Here is a 10,779-nt window from a genome sequence, read left to right as displayed (position 1 = left end):
AAATCAAAAGAAGCGAGGCATCAGTAAGAGATCCCATAAGAAGAAAGCTGAAACTAAAAAGAAAAGTAAGAACATAAAAACTGCAAGGAAATCTGTTATAAACCGACGTGCATGTAAAATATGCTGGAAAAGACTATATAAGCTGATGCCAAGAAAATCAAAAACAAACTCTAACAAACCTGCTATACACGGCAGCAGAGAGAACAACAGTGTGGATTCAGGAAAAAAGATCCAGCTGAAGTCTCTGAAAGAAACATCATCGCTGCCTAACAAAACAAGTGAGGAAACGGAATTACAACCCGGGTGCTCTATGCTGAAACCCCAAGGATCCATAAATATTAAAGAAGACCCACCCCATACCATTGATTATGGCAGATCTCAAGATGAGCCAGTAGCAGGGCAAGACTTGCCCCAGGATAAAGGATGGAAACTGATGTTGGCAGATAGGAAGTTAGCATTTCTTAACTACCCGAAGCCAAAGGGCTTCCTTACACAGGAAGAACGCTCGGTGCATTTTGTGAATACTTTAGATGACATGCTGCCAGGGAAAATAAAATTAAAGGACATTACTTCAGTAGATTTTATATTCTACAATGGATACTCTCTGCGAGTGATTGCCTTCTTCAAAGATCAAAACTTGGCTAAATATATATATAGATCAAGACATTTGCTGTTAAAGAAAAGGATAACGGTAACAAGATTCTTTGAAAACAGCACATGTTTGAAATTGGTTCCTGATGAGTTTACGACAGCTGAGATAAGATTTTCTTGTAAACCAAAGGTGGAGAGAGGACACTCAAAAGACAAACTGGAACATACTGAGCAAGGGTCTTTGAAACTAAGACAGGAGATGAGACTGCCTAATGAGGGGACGGATAACTTCTATCCAGAAGAAAAGGCATTAATAAATCAGTTTGGATTGTTGCCTTTCCTTGCCCAATCTGAGATCTTGAGAAGATTGGAGACCCTTAGAAATAAGCTAACAGAGATGAATGCTCAAGAAAAAGTAAGAGAGAAAGAACCGGCAACGGACCAATTAAAGAAAGAGAACCTCTCTGAAAAAGCCAAGACAGACCCCATGAAAGATTACTCTTATAATACCTCTGCAACTGCAGAAATAAACCTGTTAACAACAGATCTAACACAGTGCGCAAGGGACAAACTACCATCGAAGAAGGAAACCATCCTTATGGCAACCATGAAAGACTACCTTTATAATACCTCTGCAGCTGCAGAGATAAACCTGACAGCAACAGATCTAACACAGTGCGTAAGGGACAGCAACAATCTACCATCTAAGAAGGAAACCATCCCTATGACAACCACAACGCGCTCTTGGACCAGCATGAGATACCTGGATGAGGATGAAATTGGTACGAGTCAAATAGAACACCTCAAGGTAGATTCGCCAAAAAAAGGAGTATTGATCACTAATGTTAGCACGCTGCACCCTTCAATTGATTCCATTGAGTACCTGGGCGACAATACATCTATGGACATTGCCAAAATGAATGAAATCCAACTAACAGATAAAAAGATAGGCCCAAAAAATCTTTTAAAGGCAAATTGACTAAGATCAATGTTTGGCAAGACAACGTGCAACCTTGCCTTGCTAACTTGGAATATTGCAGGTTGGCAAAAGAGGGTTTCTGACCAATCCTTTGCTAAATATATCCAGAGACATGACATTGTGTTCCTCCAGGAGACCTGGAGCACAAGTGAAGTGGAGCTAAATGGTTTTTCTGCGTTCTCCCTCCCAGGTCTTTTAAGTACTAGAGGGGGGCGAGTTAAAGGTGGGTTAGTTACCTTAATCTCAACAAGGCTAAGGGCCATATTTAAAGAACTAGACCCACTAGACCATCTGGCCACAGCTGTGCAAGTACAGTGGAGAACCCACAGCTTGCTGCTGATTAACGTATACCTACCCCCACAAAGAGAGAAAAGATTGATAAGAAACACTTGGGCTCAGTTAGAACAGTATCTTGACAAACTATCAAATCAATTTCCTGATGCCTCTGTAGTGGTGGCAGGCGACCTAAATGCCAGAACTGGACAATCTGATGAGGCTTTGTATGCCCATTTCCACGAAACAGTCCCCATTATAGAGGAAACCCACCCAATACCAGCTAGAGTCTCAAAGGATAAAGGCTGCAATTATGCCGGCTTATGCCTACTACGCTTGGTCAACAAGCTGGACTTGGTTATACTAAATGGCCGTACAGAGGGGGAGAAGGTCGGAGAATTCACATTTATATCTAACAATGGCGCCTCCACAATTGACTATATAATCGTGTCGTATGATCTTCAAAACAAAGTTCTGGAATGCAAAGTGGAGGAGCGCTTAGACAGTGACCATCTGCCATTAAGTGCACTCGTAGCTGCGGGAAAGGATTTATCCTGCGCTGAGAAAATCGAGCATTCGAGCCCTACAGCTCTGGAGCTTAGATATTCGCGTATCAGATGGACAGATGAACTGCATAAGGAAATTTCAAGCAGGCTATGCTCAAAGGAATTCCTCACTAAGAGAGAAAACCTTATAACTTCCTCTAGCCATGAACTAAAGATAAATTTATTTCAGGAGTTAATTTCACTCCTTCAAGATTCCCTGAAGGAAAAAAGGAACAGGCCAAGTAGGCAATCTTCAGTATATAAAAACTCCAAACCCTGGTTTGATCAAGAATGTCAGGACATGAAGCTAAACTTACTGAAAAAATACAAGAATTATAGATCTGCCAATTTACCCCAACTCCCCACGGGCTGGTTTGAAGATAAACGAAACTATAAAATTTTGATCAAAAACAAAAAACTCCTGGCACAGAAAAGAGAATGGAAATGCCTAATAGATGCATCCAGAGAGAGAGATTCGGCCACCTTCTGGAGACTGGTAGCAAATGGAGTGCGATCTACTTCCTCAGAAGTGGAGTTTACTATACCTGCAGGGACTTGGGAGGCATTTTTCCAATCTTTATATTCAGCTCTGCCTTTGACACAGCCACTAATACAGTGTGCGGCAGGCGATGAGTGGCCTCCGGTGTCGGTTGCGGAGATTAGGAGGCTTATTCAGGCACTCAAACATAGAAAAGCCCCGGGAGCAGATAATATTTCTCCTGAGCTTCTCAAAGCCAATATTGACTGGTGGGCCCCAGTCCTTGCCACCCTTTTCACCAGCATAGATCAAACAGCAATAATACCAGAGGACTGGGGATTGGCAATCATCGTTCCCATATTCAAGAAAGGCTGTAAACTTGATCCAGCCAATTACAGACCAATCAGTCTCTTAAGCATCATTAGCAAACTTTATGCAACTCACTTACGTGAAAAGTTTGCGGACTGGCTGGAACAGGAGCACATCCTAAAGGAAGCCCAGGCTGGTTTCAGGGCACATAGATCAACTCTAGACCAAGGACTGGTATTGCAACATCTAGTGGAGAAATACACCTCAAAGAAAGGAGGCTCTCTCTATGTAGCCTTTATAGATTTCAAATCAGCTTTTGATTCGATACCCCGGCATAGACTTTGGGAAAAATTAAATGCCACAAACATCGATAGACGTCTTTTGCTTCTTATCCGTAGACTACATGAAAATACTCGGATCCGTGTTAGATGTGACCGTTATGGGAACCTATCAAAGGAAATCCAAAGTTTCCATGGTGTCAAGCAAGGCTGTGTTCTTGCCCCCATTCTATTCAACTTCTATATAAACTCCTTAGTCGGAAAGATGGAGGAAGCAAGTACTCATTCCCCAAACCTAAACAATATACCAATACCAGTCCTTTTGTACGCAGATGATGCGGCACTTATTTCCTTCTCTTGTGTGGGTCTAAGAAAACTTCTACGAGCTCTTACAGAGTATTGCGAAGCTGAACACCTAATAATAAATTATACTAAATCAAAAATTATGGTGTTCCCCAAGAGAAAACTCCGACATAAATGGAAAATTAATAACCAACCTATTGAGCAAGTAACATCTTTTAGATATCTTGGAATAATTTTTGATGAGAAGGGATCTTGGTGCCATCAGATTAAGAATTCCATTGTCAATGCGCAAAGATCTCTTAGAGCTATCATAAGATTCTTTTACAGAAAAGGAGGTCAATATGTTCCTGCCGCCTCCCAGGTCTTTGTTGCAAAAATACTTCCACAACTGATGTATGGCACCCAGATATTTAATTGTCAAAAACTCAAGTCCCTGGAATCTGTACAAACTAAATTTTACCGCTCCCTACTAGGGTTACCTACCTGTGTCTCCAACACTGCCATTAGGCTGGAGGTAGGTCAACTCCCTATTAATGCCAGGATATGGATCCTGAAGATTCACTTCTGGCTAAAACTCATATTTTTCCCAGTGGGAGTGGCTCCATTGACTTTATTAGACCCGTTCCAGTCTAAATGGAGATTGTCGCTTTATGAAAAATTGAAGGGCCTGGGGCTTTCCCCACAGGAACTCATAGCCGCAGGTTTTGAAAAGGCAAAAATGATGGTGAGCCAGCGAATAGGAGATGTAGAGCTTCAGGACCATATGAGCAAGATAGATAAATATCCAGCTATCCAAGATTATGAAAAAGGGTTTAATTTAACCCCATATTTGCTGGATTTACAAATCGCAAAATATAGGCGGGCGTTTACCCTCACCAGATTTGATGTACTGCCATCTGCCTTACTAAAGGGCAGATACGAGGGCACACCCTATGCCGAACGAGTTTGCCCATGTGGTCTGAAGGAGGTGGAAACGGCTTCACATGTGTTGTTACACTGCGACCTTTACGGGGATATCAGGTCACTGTTTATCTCTCCTATCGTCCAGAAATTTCCAGGTCGATCTGAATCCCAGCGGCTGAAAATCCTACTAGGAGATAAAAACCCAGAAGTAACACTGAAAGTGGCCAAGTTTTCTGCGGCCGCGATCAAGCGGAGGGCATTAGTTGTAAAAAAGTAAAAGATCTGACTCTTGGACAAGCCCCCCCCCTTTCTTTTTAAGTCTACACATATATGGTAGTGCATATATGAGTATATATGTGCGTGTGTGTGGGTGTGGGTGCATATGTGCATTGTTTTTATGTATAATTTTACAACTTTTAATTGACACCATCATTCCCTCGTAAACTACTGTTGTCTTTATGTTGGTTTTTTTTCTTCTGGTCTATGACCGTAATAAACTTATTCATTCATTCAATAAACATAATTACTTCCACACAGTTGGTGCCCCATAGCACTAATTGTCATGGTTGCAATTGTTTGTTACCAAGCAGGAAAAAGTAAATAGTTAAATGTGGGAAAACAAGAGCCCTGTGCATGCGTTACTCACGAGAAGAGGCAAACCATGTGGTTTTGGAGGTTGGGCTAAGAATATGACTTCACTTGCTTTTTCTTTTTTTCTTTTTTTTTACCTCACCAGCTCTCTTCACACAAAAAACACCTGCATACTGCCAATGCTTGGAAATATCATATCCCCGAGACTAAAGCTGGGTTGAATATTCCCTCCCTCCTTTCACAGCTCAACTTCTGAGAAGTGGACAATTTTTTAGAATTTAGAGAAGTTTTACCATTAAAGGGCAGGTGATCAAGGGTTCTCTCCCTTTCCCCCCCCTTTTTATCTAAAATCCTGGGACAGAATGCCACATGGGAACAATGCTGACATAGACACTGAACACTCTTGCTTGGGAAATTTAGTTTAAATAGAAGGGGGAAGAGACTTGTACCCCCTGGTTTGACTGTCTTGAATTGGTAATAGACAATTGGAAATATGAAAGTTTTCCCTAGTAAGATAGGAGGACAGTACCCGTTTGATCTAGAAATGTTTTCCCCACTTTTACTCCCTGAGCCAAGTATTACACTTTGCTCCTATTTCCTAATAAATCTGAAGTTGATACCTGGAACTTGTCCTATTTCTGCATTTGAACGACTTGAGGTCATGCACACTGCTTCTTTGATGTGTTCTTTCGGTCATGGCGCCATGACATTGCAATACCTTTCGAGGGAAGGTTGGTCTTGGTGAATCATTGGACTGGTTGAATCACTACTTTTGCCTTTATGGAAACATGACTGTGCATACGGACTTCTGGGACAAGTTCAGACCAATATTATGCTGCTGCTAGTTTTTTAAAAATATGATGTTCATCTTTCTTTCAGTAGTTTCTTTTTTTTGTGGATGCTGCTATTTGCAGCCTGTATTTTTATAATTGTGTAAATTGCTTTAGTTCCACATGCTAGGAAAGATAAACAATTTTAGAACTGTTTGCAAGCTGTCTTAGGACCAAACCCAGCCATCCTCTGAAATCCACCCTTCTCCAGATTTTGAATGCAGTGCTCCAGCCAAATCATGTGTACAAAATTGAACAGAGTGTGCATAAAAATGGATTAATTTTAAATGCACTGAAGATCATCCTATAACCTAAAAAAGGGAAGTTAGACAAGAAGTTTTCACCCAGAGCTGAATTCCATGCAAAATCTTAGCAATTCATTTAGAAGCTCATAGGCAGATATATGTTTGAAGAGGTACAATTAAAAAATCCTGCAACTTTCTAGTGCTGGCACAAAGGAACTGTTCTCAGAAATTCATACATTACTGTATGTAGAAAAGAAGCTCCTAAATCTTGAGTCACAGTACAAAGCTTCCTCCAAGGACAATTTTCATAAATTCACAAATATTAACTAATGCAGGAATAGCCTGTCCAGTCATTCCTGACCTTTGGCTATGTTGGCTGGGGCAGATGGGCATTGTAGCCCATAAAACTGTTGGGTGCCATATTGGCCACCCTTAAACTGAAGAGTTTGTCCCTTGAAGTAATTGATTGTTATGGCTTTTGATGCTTTGCGAAATGTTTAAAATCTTGATGAGCCTTTCAAAAATTAGAATTCCCTTTATATCATCTGACCTTTCATAAGATGCCCTAAAGTGGCCATTCTTTTCAAAGGCATTAATGTTTTCTTACATTAGCTCCTCAGCCAGAACACCCTACATCATTCCCTCTTCTGCAATTTCCTGATTCTCCATTATACATGCTCTTTAATGATGCAGTATTTAATAGAAGCCTGGGGCCAAACCTGTCTGCAAATGCTTTCTGAGACTATCCAGGACATAACCAAGAAAACTGAGGACAGTGAATTTGTTTCAATTCCAACAATATTTAATTGCATGCTGAGTAATAAAAATAAATGAGGCTCCAAAAGATAACTCTCTGCGTGGTTACTGGCCAAGTTAGCTGATGCTCAGTTTGACATTTACTTGTCCACTAGGTAGATGTCAGCCATGTTTGGAAGAAACAGCAAGCTATTCACGCACAGGTAACTATGGCATGCCACAGGGTACTGCAGGTACCACCAGAGTGAAATGTCTGTCCTAAGATTTCATGTGATCAGTGATAATGGATCATTACGTTTTAATCATATAAGGACAATGCTAGAAGCTAAGCTGGGTGGTGATGGCTACCCATAAAAATGAATATCACTCACCAGAAGGTGAACTAGTGAGCTGTGGAAAATTCAATACATTTTTACAAAGCATTTTCACAATTTCTTTATATGTGTGTAGATTCTACCTCTGTCTCGAATGAAGAAGGGCTGGCCAGACTTGCTGATCTAGCACCACAGAGAGACAGGTCCTGGAAACCAAACCAACCCCAGCATCATGACCAGGTCCAAGTCCATCAGATTGGGGGGCCTTTATTCAGGGCTCCTGAATCTAAACCTTCAGTGACTGTACTTCGAGAGCCTACAACCCCTGTGGAACTACGTGGCTCCATGCGAGGGAACCCAATCCCCATGATGGCTTATCAACACAGGTAACAAACCTGGAGGGAATAATCAGAGGAGAGTAAGTACGCTGGACTCCAAGCTAGAGGCCTGTCCCTTTAAGGCTTCCCTCTCATCAAGGAAGAGTCAGGGCATGGGAGGGATAGTCTGGCCCTGGATGTGTCAAAGGTTTCAGTCAAGTCTAGGCATTCTAGGAAAAGGGTGCTCACTGAGAACTTTCCATAGTGTCACCTTATGACATATCTCTTATCAAGATCAGGACAGGGTATTGTTCATAGTAGATTGTGGGGGCCAGTTTGGGGGGCTGACCTGCCTCCCTCCCAGCAAATATTTCTCCTTACCCAAGACTTCACTCATTTTGGTGGTGATGGCAAAAGAGAGAAGAAAACGTAAATATTGTGCCCTTAGTAGGATGCCCTCTCTGGTCATCTGATTAAGCATTTGACAAGCGGAGAGGGAATAATAAACTCCCCTTCTCAGCTGATCTGCTTGGGAGGCCTGTGTGTGTGTGTGTGAGAGAGAGAGAGAGAGAGAGCGCATGAGAGAGTATGGGGTAGCCACACCCACTGCTGGCATGGATGACCAAGGGATGAAGGTGGCTATTAGGCCAAAATAACTTTAGCCACCCTTGCATTAAACCCTGGAAATGATGAGTTATAAATAAAAAGGCCAGCTGGCATAATACCACAATAGTAGCAGTGTTGACACAATGTTTCTGAGGGTCAATGTGGTGAAATATATGTAAGTAAACAAGGAACAAAATGGCTATAAATTGCGGGGTTCAATATTCAATCCTTGCCAGGTTGGCTGTATTGACAGATCCAAACACAATGTTTTAACAAGTGAAAATATTATTTTTTTAGCTATTATGTATGTAGAGGGACCAAGGCAACCAATCACCCCATCGGCATATAATATTTTGGGCATGACTGTTCCCTGGAAATCGGTCATTGCTTGCATTTCTTTCGCAATGTTAGAGATGTACTGTATTTCTCGTAACTCCTTACCTGGTGAAATTGTCCTTCATAACTGCCACTTGTAACTCAGTATATAAATAATTGGAGTGCATTCCTTCTTGACTTGGCAGCCAGGTGAATAATCTCCAAGGACCAGACTTCAGGCAGCGCCCACTAATTAGCTGCATTTTTGTGGTATGCCTGGCTACCTAGAACCTGCTGAGGCACAGAAAGTGCCTTGGCACACTGATCTGAAACTGCTTCTGACATCATATGGTTCTCACATTGTCTGAGAGCAGCTCTACTCAACCAGTATGCCAGTATGATCTGTGAAATTCTGGGAATTAGAGGGGGCAAGTAAGTATGGAGATTGTGCCTTTTTCCGGGATACGGAACCATTTATGCAGGAATGGCATCTCCCATTACTCTGTTTCAGCTACACAGCTATAGGATGAGAAACCATTTCTACATGATGGAGCTATTTAAGTGTCCAGGATTAGGAGCTGGTGATCCTGATTATGTCACTTGTGGTGTTTGTTCCATGCTGGCATCCTTCTGTCTCAGGAAACAATGGAGGAGCGCGCCTTTGGGCATGAGGTCAAGCTGTTGAAAGGTTGCAGCACCAGCTGTGGCTGTAGAGACTGATGCAGGAGAGACATGTTTTGCTGCAGACATCTTTGTAATGCAGAGTTGGTCTCGTTCTGAAAGCCAGTTCCCCATAGAGAACATCCTAGGGGATTCTGCCATCTTCCATTCTGTGGACATGACCAAGCGTAGACATCACTAAGACAGGAGTGTGAACATGCTGGGAATGTGGGCTTGAGAGGGCACATCTTTGTTTGAATTCTGATGTAGCGCATTTTCCAACTTCAGAAATAACAGTAACTATTTTCCCTCTGCACATATTTTATTGCCAACTTTGTTCTCTTCTTTTTGTAAGGTTCTGCAAAGAACAGGAACTCCTGCTGCAGCTGTTTGCATTTTCACAAACTCCCTTTCTTTTATTTTCTGACAGTACGGTGCTGCATATTCTGTTCCTCTTTTGGCCTCTGAAAAACCACATGTATTTAGAAGATAGTCTGCTTCCATCTTACCTTTCACCTCAAAGCGTTTAGGAAGAGTTCAGAAAATAGCTCGTGTCTGCCAAAAAAACCAACTTCATAAATTATGACACCTTGTTTGAAGGACATATATCTCATGAACGTCTGCATGTTTACTTGGAAGAAAGCCCCACCATATCCAAAGGGATTGAACCCATCAAAGGTTTTTGCTCATGGCTTTGCTGCATTTGACCCTCAGGCATGAAGCAGTATTTATATTCCCCCAGCCACCTTATATTTATCTGTGGTATTGACCTCTCAGTTCACATTGCCAGCAATCATAGCACCTCTAATGGAACTTGTGTAAAATTAAAGAGATAAAGCTTTTATCTTTTATACTATCCTTCCTGTGGGGGGAAATTGTACCAACACTCAGGAAAGGAGCAAGCCTATTCAATGGAGACCTCCGATACGACAGATCTGGAAGCTAAAGTGCAGATATAATCAGTTTGTATAGGCTGATTTTTTTTTAAGCCTCGTTAAGTTTGCCACCAAATTATTTGCTAAAAGCAAATCTACCAATGTGTACAATGAGTCAGAGAACTGCCCCCCTCCCAATTAATCACCCTGGGCTTATTTCATGCAAGACATTGCTTTATCACTGTAATCAGAACCTCCTTGGAGAAATTTATTTAATTAAGAGTATAAATAACATAAAGCCACATGGGAGACATCGCAGGGCCACGGGGACAAGGAAAGCAGATTCTGCCGCCAATGTGTCTGTTTTATCTGGATTTGGTTGGCATAATGTTTTTATATATAGGTAGGCTAAAGGTGCAAGCCTAAAGTCCCAGGGTGGATTGCAACAATGTAAAATACAATTTAGAACAGACTTAACAACTTAAAATACAATCACAAAAGACCGGGTGAGTTCTAAACTGGTAAGACAGCTACAGCTATTCTTGGACCGTGATAGCTTGACCACATTGATAACCTCACCGCTGGATTACTGCAATGCACTCCATGTGGGG

Source organism: Podarcis raffonei, chromosome 11 (genome assembly GCF_027172205.1).
Source record: "Podarcis raffonei isolate rPodRaf1 chromosome 11, rPodRaf1.pri, whole genome shotgun sequence".
In the NCBI taxonomy this organism is placed as follows: Eukaryota; Metazoa; Chordata; class Lepidosauria; order Squamata; family Lacertidae; genus Podarcis; species Podarcis raffonei.
The sequence above is the reverse complement of the archived record's forward strand: the minus strand, read 5'-3'. Positions refer to the sequence as shown.